The sequence below is a fragment of the Phyllobates terribilis genome, unplaced genomic scaffold (assembly GCF_046119375.1).
Source record: "Phyllobates terribilis strain yellow unplaced genomic scaffold, ASM4611937v1 Scaffold_43__1_contigs__length_10536358, whole genome shotgun sequence".
Lineage (NCBI taxonomy): Eukaryota > Metazoa > Chordata > Amphibia > Anura > Dendrobatidae > Phyllobates > Phyllobates terribilis.
Window position 1 is genome coordinate 6518598 of NW_027362803.1, and position 14856 is coordinate 6533453.

Consider the following 14856-nt stretch of genomic DNA (forward strand, 5'->3'; position numbering starts at 1 on the left):
TATGACATTACCGCCGCCGTGACGACCATTATGACATCATCGTCGCCGTGATGACCATTATGACATCATCGTCGCCATGACGACCATTATGACATCACCGTCGCCATGACGACGATTATGACATCACCAAAGCCATGACAACCATATTGACATCATCGTTGGCATGACGACCATTATGACATCATTGTCGCCATGACGACTATTATAACATCATCGTCGCCATGACGACCATTATGACATCATCGTAGCCATGACGACCATTATGACATCATCGTCGCCATGACGACCAGTATGACATCATCGTCGCCATGACGACCATTCTGACATCACCATTGCCATGACGACCATTTTGACATCACCGTCGCCATGACGACCATTATGACATCACCAAAGCCATGACCACCATACTCAAATCATCATCGCCATGACGACCATTATGACATCATCGTCGGCATGACGACCATTATGACATCACCGTCGCCATGACGACCATTATGACATCATCGTCGCCATGACGACCATTATGGCAACACCGTCGCCATGACGACCAGTATGACGTCATCGTCGCCATGACGACCATTATGACATCATCGTCGCTATGACGACCATTATGCCATCATCGTCGCCGTGACGACCATTATGACATCATCGTCGCCATGACGACCATTATGACATCACCAAAGCCATGACGACCATTATGACATCACCAAAGCCATGACCACCATACTGACATCATCGTCGCCATGACGACCATTATGACATCATCGTCGCCATGACGACCATTATGACATCATCGTCGGCATGACGACCATTATGACATCATCGTCGCCATGACGACCATTATGGCAACACCGTCGCCATGACGACCAGTATGACATTATCGTCGCCATGACGACCATTATGACGTCATCGTCGCCATGACGACCATTATGACGTCATCGTCGCCATGACGACCATTATGGCAACACCGTCGCCATGACGACAGTATGACATCATCGTCGCCATGACGACCATTATGACATTACCGCTGCCGTGACGACCATTATGACATCATCGTCGCCGTGAAGACCATTATGACATCATCGTCGCCATGACGACCATTATGACATCACCGTCGCCATGACGACCATTATGACATCACCAAAGCCATGAAAACCATATTGACATCATCGTCGGCATGACGACCATTATGACATCATCGTCGCCATGACGACTATTATAACATCACCGTCGCCATGACGACCATTATGACATCATCGTCGCCATGACGACCTATATGACATCATCGTAGCCATGACGACCATTATGACATCATCGTAGCCATGACGACCATTATGACATCATCGTCGCCATGACGACCATTATGACATCACGGTCGCCATGACGAATATTATGACATCATCGTCGCCATGACGACCATTCTGACATCACCATTGCCATGACGACCATTATGACATCATCGTCGCCATGACGACCATTATGGCAACACCGTCGCCATGACGACCAGTATGACATCATCGTCGCCATGACGACCATTCTGACATCACCATTGCCATGACGACGATTTTGACATCACCGTCGCCATGATGACCATTATGACATCACCAAAGCCATGACCACCATACTGACATAATCGTCGCCATGACGACCATTATGACATCATCGTCGCCATGACGACCATTATGACATCATCGTTGCCATGACGACCATTATGACATCACCAAAGACATGACCACCATATTGACATCATCGTCGGCATGACGACCATTATGACATCACCGTCGCCATGACCACCATTATGACGTCATCGTCGCCATGACGACCATTATGACATCATCGTTGCCATGACGACCATTATGACGTCATCGTCGCCATGACGACCATTATGACATCATCGTCGCCATGACGACCATTATGACATCATCGTCGCCATGACGACCATTATGACATCATCGTCGCCATGACGACCATTATGACGTTATCGTCGCCATGACGACCATTATGACATCACCGTCGCCGTGACGACCATTATGACATCATCGTCGCCGTGACGATCATTATGACATCATCGTCGCCGTGACGACCATTATGACATCATCGTCGCCATGACGACCATTATGGCAACACCATCGCCATGACGACCAGTATGACATCATCGTCGCCATGACGACCATTTTGACGTCATCGTCGCCATGACGACCATTATGACGTCATCGTCGCCATGACGACCATTATGACATCATCGTCGCCATGACGACCATTATGACATCATCGTCGCCATGACGACCATTATGACATCACCGTCGCCATGACAACCATTATGACATCACCAAAGCCATGACCACCATACTGACATCATCGTCGCCATGACGACCATTATGACATCAACGTCGCTATGACGACCATTATGACATCATCGTCGCCATGACGACCATTATGACATCACCAAAGCCATGACCACCATACTGACATCATCGTCGGCATGACGACCATTATGACATCACCGTCGCCATGACGACCATTATGACATCATCGTCGCCATGACGACCATTATGGCAACACCGTCGCCATGACGACCAGTATGACATCATCGTCGCCATGACGACTATTATGACATCACCAAAGCCATGACCACCATACTGACATCATCGTCGGCATGACGACCATTATGACATCATCGTCGCCATGACGACCATTATGACATCACCGTCGCCGTGACGACCATTATGACATCATCGTCGCCGTGACGATCATTATGACATCATCGTCGCCGTGACGACCATTATGACATCATCGTCGCCATGACGACCATTATGGCAACACCATCGCCATGACGACCAGTATGACATCATCGTCGCCATGACGACCATTTTGACGTCATCGTCGCCATGACGACCATTATGACGTCATCGTCGCCATGACGACCATTATGACATCATTGTCGCCATGACGACCATTATGACATCATCGTCGCCATGACGACCATTATGACATCACCGTCGCCATGACAACCATTATGACATCACCAAAGCCATGACCACCATACTGACATCATCGTCGCCATGACGACCATTATGACATCAACGTCGCTATGACGACCATTATGACATCATCGTCGCCATGACGACCATTATGACATCACCAAAGCCATGACCACCATACTGACATCATCGTCGGCATGACAACCATTATGACATCACCGTCGCCATGACGACCATTATGACATCATCGTCGCCATGACGACCATTATGGCAACACCGTCGCCATGACGACCAGTATGACATCATCGTCGCCATGACGACTATTATGACATCACCAAAGCCATGACCACCATACTGACATCATCGTCGGCATGACGACCATTATGACATCATCGTCGCCATGACGACCATTATGACATCATCGTCGCCATGACGACCATTATGACATCATAGTCACCATGACGACCATTATGGCAACACCGTCGCCATGACGACCAGTATGACATCATCGTCGCCATGACTACCATTATGACATCACCGTCGCCGTGACGACCATTATGATATCATCGTCGCTGTGACGACCATTATGACATCATCGTCGCCATGACGACCATTATGACATCACCGTCGCCATGACGACCATTATGACATCACCAAAGCCATGACAACCATATTGACATCATCGTCGCCATGACGACCATTATGACATAATCGTCGCCATGACGACCATTATGACATCACCAAAGCCATGACCACCATACTGACATCATCGTCGCCATGACGACCATTCTGACATCACCATTGCCATGACGACCATTATGACATCACCGTCGCCATGACGACCATTATGACATCACCAAAGCCATGACCACCATACTGACATCATCGTCGGCATGACGACCATTATGACATCACCGTCGCCATGACGACCATTATGACATCATCGTCGCCATGACGACCATTATGGCAACACCGTCGCCATGACGACCAGTATGACATCATCGTCGCCATGACGACCATTATGACATCACCAAAGCCATGACCACCATACTGACATCATCGTCGGCATGACGACCATTATGACATCATCGTCGCCATGACGACCATTATGACATCATCGTCGCCATGACGACCATTATGACATCATCGTCACCATGACGACCATTATGGCAACACCGTCTCCATGACGACCAGTATGACATCATCGTCGCCATGACTACCATTATGACATCACCGTCGCCGTGACGACCATTATGACATCATCGTCGCCATGACGACCATTATGACATCACCGTCGCCATGACGACCATTATGACATCACCAAAGCCATGACAACCATATTGATATCATCGTCGCCATGACGACCATTATGACATCATCGTCGCCATGACGACCATTATGACGTCATCGTCGCTATGACGACCATTATGACATCATCGTCGCCGTGACGACCATTATGACATCATCGTCGCCATGACGACCATTATGACATCACCGCCGCCATGACGACCATTATGACATCACCAAAGCCATGACAACCATATTGACATCATCGTCGCCATGACGACCATTATGACATAATCGTCGCCATGACGACCATTATGACATCACCAAAGCCATGACCACCATACTGACATCATCGTCGCCATGACGACCATTCTGACATCACCATTGCCATGACGACCATTATGACATCACCGTCGCCATGACGACCATTATGACATCACCAAAGCCATGACCACCATACTGACATCATCGTCGCCATGACGACCATTCTGACATCACCATTGCCATGACGACCATTATGACATCATCGTCGCCATGACGACCATTATGACGTCATCGTCGCCATGACGACCATTATGACATCATCGTCGCCATGACGACCATTATGACATCATCGTCGCCATGACGACCATTATGGCAACACCGTCGCCATGACGACCATTCTGACATCACCATTGCCATGACGACCATTATGACATCACCGTCGCCATGACGACCATTATGACATCACCAAAGCCATGACCACCATACTGACATCATCGTCGCCATGACGACCATTATGACATCATCGTCGCCGTGACGACCATTATGACATCATCGTCGCCATGACGACCATTATGACATCACCGTCGCCATGACGACCATTATGATATCACCAAAACCATGACAACCATATTGACATCATCGTCGCCATGACGACCATTATGACATCACCAAAGCCATGACTACCATACTGACATAATCGTTGCCATGACGACCATTCTGACATCATCGTCGCCATGACGACCATTATGACATCATTGTCGCCATGACGACCATTATGACACCATCGTCGCCATGACGACCATTATGGTAACACCGTCGCCATGACGACAATTATGACATCAACGTCGCCATGACGACTATTATGACATCACCGTCGCCATTACGACCATTATGACATCACCGTCGACATGACGATCATTATGACGTCATCGTCGCCATGACGATCATTATGACGTCATCGTCGCCATGACGACCATTATGACATCATCGTCGCCATGACGACCATTATGACATCATCTTCGCCATGACGACTATTATGACATCATAGTCGGCATGACGACCATTATGACATCATCGTCGCCATGACGACCATTATGACATCATCGTCGCCATGACGACCATTATGGCAACACAGTCGCCATGACGACCAGTATGACATCATCGTCGCCATGACGACCATTATGACGTCATCGTCGCCATGACGACCATTATAACATCACCGTCGCCGTGACGACCATTATGACATCACCGTCGCCATGACGACCATTATGACATCACCAAAGCCATGACCACCATACTGACATCATCGTCGCCATGACGACCATTATGACATCATTGTCGCCATGATGACCATTATGACATCATCGTCGCCATGACGACCAATATTACATCACCGTCGCCATGACGAACATTATGACCTCATCGTTGCCATGATGACCATTATGACATCACCGTCGCCATGACGACCATTATGACATCACCGTCGTCATGACGACCATTATGACAACTTTGTTGCCATGACAATTATTATGACATCACCTTCGCCATGATGAGCATTATGACATCACTATTGCCGTGACGACGAATATGACTTCATCGTTGCCATGACGACCATGATGACATCATCGTTGCCATGACGACCATAATGACATCATCATCGCCATGACGACCATTATGACAATATTGTTGCCATGGCAACCATTATGACATCACCGTCGCCATGATGACCATTATGATATCATCGTCGCCATGACGACCATTATGATTTCATCGTCGCCATGACGACCATTATGACATCATTGTCGCCATGACGACCATTATGACATCATCGTTGCCATGACGACCATTATGGCAACACCGTCGCCATGACGACCAGTATGACATCATCGTCACCATGACGACCATTATGACATCACCGTCGCCGTGACGACCATTATGACATCATCGTCGCCGTGACGACCATTATGACGTCAACATCGCCATGACGACCATTATGACATCAACAAAGCCATGACAACCATATTGACATCATCGTCGCCATGACGACCATTATGACATCACCAAAGCCATGACCACCATACTGACATCATCGTCGCCATGACGACCATTATGACATCATCGTCGCCATGACGACCATTATGACATCATCGTCGCCATGACGACCATTATGACATCATCGTCGGCATGACGACCATTATGACATCATCGTCGAAATGACGACCATTATGGCAACTCCGTCGCCATGACGACCAGTATGACATCATCGTCGCCATGACGACCATTATGACGTCATCGTCGCCATGATGACCATTATGACATCATCGTCGCCATGACGAACATTATGACATCATCGTCGCCATGACGACCATTATGGCAACACCGCCGCCATGACGACCAGTATGACATCATCGTCGCCATGACGACCATTATGACATCACCAAAGCCATGACAACCATATTGACATCATCGTCACCATGACGACCATTATGACATCATCGTCGCCATGACGACCATTATTACATCACCAAAGCCATGAACACCATACTGACATCATCGTCGCCATGACGACCATTCTGACATCACCATTGCCATGACGACCATTATGACATCACCGTCGCCATGACGACCATTCTGACATCACCAAAGCCATGACCACCATACTGACATCATCGTCGCCATGACGACCATTATGACATCATCGTCGCCATGACGACCATTATGACATCATCGTCGGCATGACGAACATTATGACATCATCATCGCCATGACGACCATTATGGCAACACCGTCGCCATGACGACCAGTATGACATTATCGTCGCCATGACGACCATTATGACGTCATCGTCGCCATGACGACCATTATGACGTCATCGTCGCCATGACGACCATTATGACGTCATCGTCGCCATGACGACCATTATGACGTCATCGTCGCCATGATGACCATTATGACATCATCGTCGCCATGACGACCATTATGGCAACACCGTCGCCATGACGACAGTATGACATCATCGTCGCCGTGATGACCATTATGACATTACCGCCGCCGTGACGACCATTATGACATCATCGTCGCCGTGATGACCATTATGACATCATCGTCGCCATGACGACCATTATGACATCACCAAAGCCATGACAACCATATTGACATCATCGTTGGCATGACGACCATTATGACATCATCGTCGCCATGACGACTATTATAACATCACCGTCGCCATGACGACCATTATGACATCATCGTCGCCATGACGACCATTATGACATCATCGTCGCCATGACGACCATTATGACATCATCGTAGCCATGACGACCATTATGACATCATCGTCGCCATGACGACCATTATGACATCACCGTCGCCATGACGACCATTATGACATCATCGTCGCCATGACGACCATTCTGACATCACCATTGCCATGATGACCATTATGACATCATCGTCGCCATGACGACCATTATGGCAACACCGTCGCCATGACGACCATTCTGACATCATCGTCGCAATGACGACCATTCTGACATCACCATTGCCATGACGACCATTTTGACATCACCGTCGCCATGACGACCATTATGACATCACCAAAGCCATGACCACCATACTGACATCATCGTCGCCATGACGACCATTGTGACATCATCGTCGGCATGACGACCATAATGACATCATCGTCGCCATGACGACCATTATGGCAACACCGTCGCCATGACGACCATTATGACATCATCGTCGCCATGACGACCATTATGACATCATCGTCGCCATGACGACCATTATGACGTCATCGTCGCTATGACGACCATTATGACATCATCGTCGCCGTGACGACCATTATGACATCATCGTCGCCATGACGACCATTATGACATCACCGTCGCCATGACGACCATTATGACATCACCAAAGCCATGACAACCATATTGATATCATCGTCGCCATGACGACCATTATGACATCATCGTCACCATGACGACCATTATGACATCACCAAAACCATGACCACCATACTGACATCATCGTCGCCATGACGACCATTCTGACATCACCATTGCCATGACGACCATTATGACATCACCGTCGCTATGACGACCATTATGACATCACCAAAGCCATGACCACCATACTGAGATCATCGTCGCCATGACGACCATTATGACATCACCAAAACCATGACCACCATACTGACATCATCGTCGCCATGACGACCATTCTGACATCACCATTGCCATGACGACCATTATGACATCACCGTCGCTATGACGACCATTATGACATCACCAAAGCCATGACCACCATACTGAGATCATCGTCGCCATGACGACCATTATGACATCATCGTCGGCATGACGACCATTATGACATCATCGTCGCCATGACGACCATTATGGCAACACCGTCGCCATGACGACCAGTATGACATTATCGTCGCTATAACGACCATTATGACGTCATCGTCGCCATGACGACCATTATGACGTCATCGTCGCCATGATGACCATTATGACGTCATCGTCGCCATGACGACCATTACGGCAACACCGTCGCCATGACGACAGTATGACATCATCGTCGCCATGACGACCATTCTGACATCACCATTGCCATGACGACCATTATGACATCACCGTCGCCATGACGACCATTATGACATCACCAAAGCCATGACCACCATACTGACATCATCGTCGCCATGACGACCATTATGACATCATCGTCGCCATGCCGACCATTATGACATCATCGTCGGCATGACGACCATTATGACATCATCGTCGCCATGACGACCATTATGGCAACACCGTCGCCATGACGACCAGTATGACATTATCGTCGCCATGACGACCATTATGACGTCATCGTCGCCATGACGACCATTATGGCAACACCGTCGCCATGACGACAGTATGACATCATCGTCGCCATGACGACCATTATGACATTACCGCCGCCGTGACGACCATTATGACGTCATCGTCGCCGTGACGACCATTATGACATCATCGTCGCCATGACGACCATTATGACATCACCGTCGCCATGACGACCATTATGACATCACCAAAGCCATGACAACCATATTGACATCATCGTTGGCATGACGACCATTATGACATCATTGTCGCCATGACGACTATTATAACATCATCGTCGCCATGACGACCATTATGACATCATCGTAGCCATGACGACCATTATGACATCATCGTCGCCATGACGACCAGTATGACATCATCGTCGCCATGACGACCATTCTGACATCACCATTGCCATGACGACCATTTTGACATCACCGTCGCCATGACGACCATTATGACATCACCAAAGCCATGACCGCCATACTCACATCATCGTCGCCATGACGACCATTATGACATCATCGTCGGCATGACGACCATTATGACATCACCGTCGCCATGACGACCATTATGACATCATAGTCGCCATGACGACCATTATGGCAACACCGTCGCCATGACGACCAGTATGACATCATCGTCGCCATGACGACCATTATGACATCATCGTCGCCATGACGACCATTATGACGTCATCGTCGCCATGACGACCATTATGACATCATCGTCGCTATGACGACCATTATGCCATCATCGTCGCCGTGACGACCATTATGACATCATCGTCGCCATGACGACCATTATGACATCACCAAAGCCATGACGACCATTATGACATCACCAAAGCCATGATCACCATACTGACATCATCGTCGCCATGACGACCATTATGACATCATCGTCGCCATGACGACCATTATGACATCATCGTCGGCATGACGACCATTATGACATCATCGTCGCCATGACGACCATTATGGCAACACCGTCGCCATGACGACCAGTATGACATTATCGTCGCCATGACGACCATTATGACGTCATCGTCGCCATGACGACCATTATGACGTCATCGTCGCCATGATGACCATTATGACATCATCGTCGCCATGATGACCATTATGGCAACACCGTCGCCATGACGACAGTATGACATCATCGTCGCCATGACGACCATTATGACATTACCGCTGCCGTGACGACCATTATGACATCATCGTCGCCGTGACGACCATTATGACATCATCGTCGCCATGACGACCATTATGACATCACCGTCGCCATGACGACCATTATGACATCACCAAAGCCATGAAAACCATATTGACATCATCGTCGGCATGACGACCATTATGACATCATCGTCGCCATGACGACTATTATAACATCACCGTCGCCATGACGACCATTATGACATCATCGTCGCCATGACGACCTATATGACATCATCGTAGCCATGACGACCATTATGACATCATCGTAGCCATGACGACCATTATGACATCATCGTCGCCATGACGACCATTATGACATCACGGTCGCCATGACGACCATTATGACATCATCGTCGCCATGACGACCATTCTGACATCACCATTGCCATGACGACCATTATGACATCATCGTCGCCATGACGACCATTATTGCAACACCGTCGCCATGACGACCAGTATGACATCATCGTCGCCATGACGACCATTCTGACATCACCATTGCCATGACGACGATTTTGACATCACCGTCGCCATGACGACCATTATGACATCACCAAAGCCATGACCACCATACTGACATAATCGTCGCCATGACGACCATTATGACATCATCGTCGCCATGACGACCATTATGACATCATCGTTGCCATGACGACCATTATGACATCACCAAAGACATGACCACCATACTGACATCAACGTCGGCATGACGACCATTATGACATCACCGTCGCCATGACGACCATTATGACATCATTGTCGCCATGACGACCATTATGGCAACACCGTCGCCATGACGACCAGTATGACATCATCGTCGCCATGACGACCATTATGACGTCATCGTCGCCATGACGACCATTATGACATCATCGTCACCATGACGACCATTATGACACCATCGTCGCCATGACGACCATTATGACATCATCGTCGCCATGACGACCATTATGACATCATCGTCGCCATGACGACCATTATGACGTTATCGTCGCCATGACGACCATTATGACATCACCGTCGCCGTGACGACCATTATGACATCATCGTCGCCGTGACGATCATTATGACATCATCGTCGCCGTGACGACCATTGTGACATCACCGTCACCATGACGACCATTATGACATCACCAAAGCCATGACAACCATATTGACATCATCGTCGCCATGACGACCATTATGACATCATCGTCGCCATGACGACCATTATGGCAACACCATCGCCATGACGACCAGTATGACATCATCGTCGCCATGACGACCATTATGACGTCATCGTCGCCATGATGACCATTATGACGTCATCGTCGCCATGACGACCATTATGACATCATCGTCGCCATGACGACCATTATGACATCACCAAAGCCATGACCACCATACTGACATCATCGTCGCCATGACGACCATTATGACATCAACGTCGCTATGACGACCATTATGACATCATCGTCGGCATGACGACCATTATGACATCATCGTCGCCATGACGACCATTATGAAATCATCGTCACCATGACGACCATTATGGCAACACCGTCGCCATGACGACCAGTATGACATCATCGTCGCCATGACTACCATTATGACATCACCGTCGCCGTGACGACCATTATGACATCATCGTCGCTGTGACGACCATTATGACATCATCGTCGCCATGACGACCATTATGACATCACCGTCGCCATGACGACCATTATGACATCACCAAAGCCATGACAACCATATTGACATCATCGTCGCCATGACGACCATTATGACATAATCGTCGCCATGACGACCATTATGACATCACCAAAGCCATGACCACCATACTGACATCATCGTCGCCATGACGACCATTCTGACATCACCATTGCCATGACGACCATTATGACATCACCGTCGCCATGACGACCATTATGACATCACCAAAGCCATGACCACCATACTGACATCATCGTCGGCATGACGACCATTATGACATCACCGTCGCCATGACGACCATTATGACATCATCGTCGCCATGACGACCATTATGGCAACACCGTCGCCATGACGACCAGTATGACATCATCGTCGCCATGACGACCATTATGACATCACCAAAGCCATGACCACCATACTGACATCATCGTCGGCATGACGACCATTATGACATCATCGTCGCCATGACGACCATTATGACATCATCGTCGCCATGACGACCATTATGACATCATCGTCACCATGACGACCATTATGGCAACACCGTCGCCATGACGACCAGTATGACATCATCGTCGCCATGACTACCGTTATGACATCACCGTCGCCGTGACGACCATTATGACATCATCGTCGCTGTGACGACCATTATGACATCATCGTCGCCATGACGACCATTATGACATCACCGTCGCCATGACGACCATTATGACATCACCAAAGCCATGACAACCATATTGACATCATCGTCGCCATGACGACTATTATGACATCATCGTCGCCATGACGACCATTATGACGTCATCGTCGCTATGACGACCATTATGACATCATCGTCGCCGTGACGACCATTATGACATCATCGTCGCCATGACGACCATTATGACATCACCGCCGCCATGACGACCATTATGACATCACCAAAGCCATGACAACCATATTGACATCATCGTCGCCATGACGACCATTATGACATAATCGTCGCCATGACGACCATTATGACATCATCAAAGCCATGACCACCATACTGACATCATCGTCGCCATGACGACCATTCTGACATCACCATTGCCATGACGACCATTATGACATCACCGTCGCCATGACGACCATTATGACATCACCAAAGCCATGACCACCATACTGACATCATCGTCGCCATGACGCCATTCTGACATCACCATTGCCATGACGACCATTATGACATCATCGTCACCATGACGACCATTATGACATCATCGTCGCCATGACGACCATTATGACGTCATCGTCGCCATGACGACCATTATGACATCATCGTCGCCATGACGACCATTATGACATCATCGTCGCCATGACGACCATTATGGCAACACCGTCGCCATGACGACCATTCTGACATCACCATTGCCATGACGACCATTATGACATTACCGTCGCCATGACGACCATTATGACATCACCAAAGCCATGACCACCATACTGACATCATCGTCGCCATGACGACCATTATGACATCATCGTCGCCATGACGACCATTATGACATCATCGTCGCCATGACGACCATTATGGCAACACCGTCGCCGTGACGACCATTATGACATCATCGTCGGCATGACGACCATTATGACATCATCGTCGCCATGACGACTATTATGACATCACTGTCGCCATGACGACCATTATGACGTCATCGTCGCCATGACGACCATTATGACGTCATCGTCGCCGTGACGACCATTATGACATCATCGTCGCCATGACGACCATTATGACATCACCGTCGCCATGACGACCATTATGATATCACCAAAACCATGACAACCATATTGACATCATAGTCGCCATGACGACCATTATGACATCATCGTCGCCATGACGACCATTATGACATCACCAAAGCCATGACTACCATACTGACATAATCGTCGCCATGACGACCATTCTGACATCATCGTCGCCATGACGACCATTATGACATCATTGTCGCCATGACGACCATTATGACATCATCGTCGCCATGACGACCATTATGGTAACACCGTCGCCATGACGACCATTATGACATCATCGTCGGCATGACGACAATTATGACATCAACGTCGCCATGACGACTATTATGACATCACCGTCGCCATGACGACCATTATGACATCACCGTCGACATGACGATCATTATGACGTCATCGTCGCCATGACGACCATTAGGACATCATCGTCGCCATGACGACCATTATGACATCATCTTCGCCATGACGACTATTATGACATCATCGTCGGCATGACGACCATTATGACATCATCGTCGCCATGACGACCATTATGACATCATCGTCGCCATGACGACCAATATTACATCACCGTCGCCATGACGAACATTATGACCTCATCGTTGCCATGATGACCATTATGACATCACCGTCGCCATGACGACCATTATGACATCACCGTCGTCATGACGACCATTATGACAACTTTGTTGCCATGACAATTATTATGACATCACCTTCGCCATGATGAGCATTATGACATCACTATTGCCGTGACGACGAATATGACTTCATCGT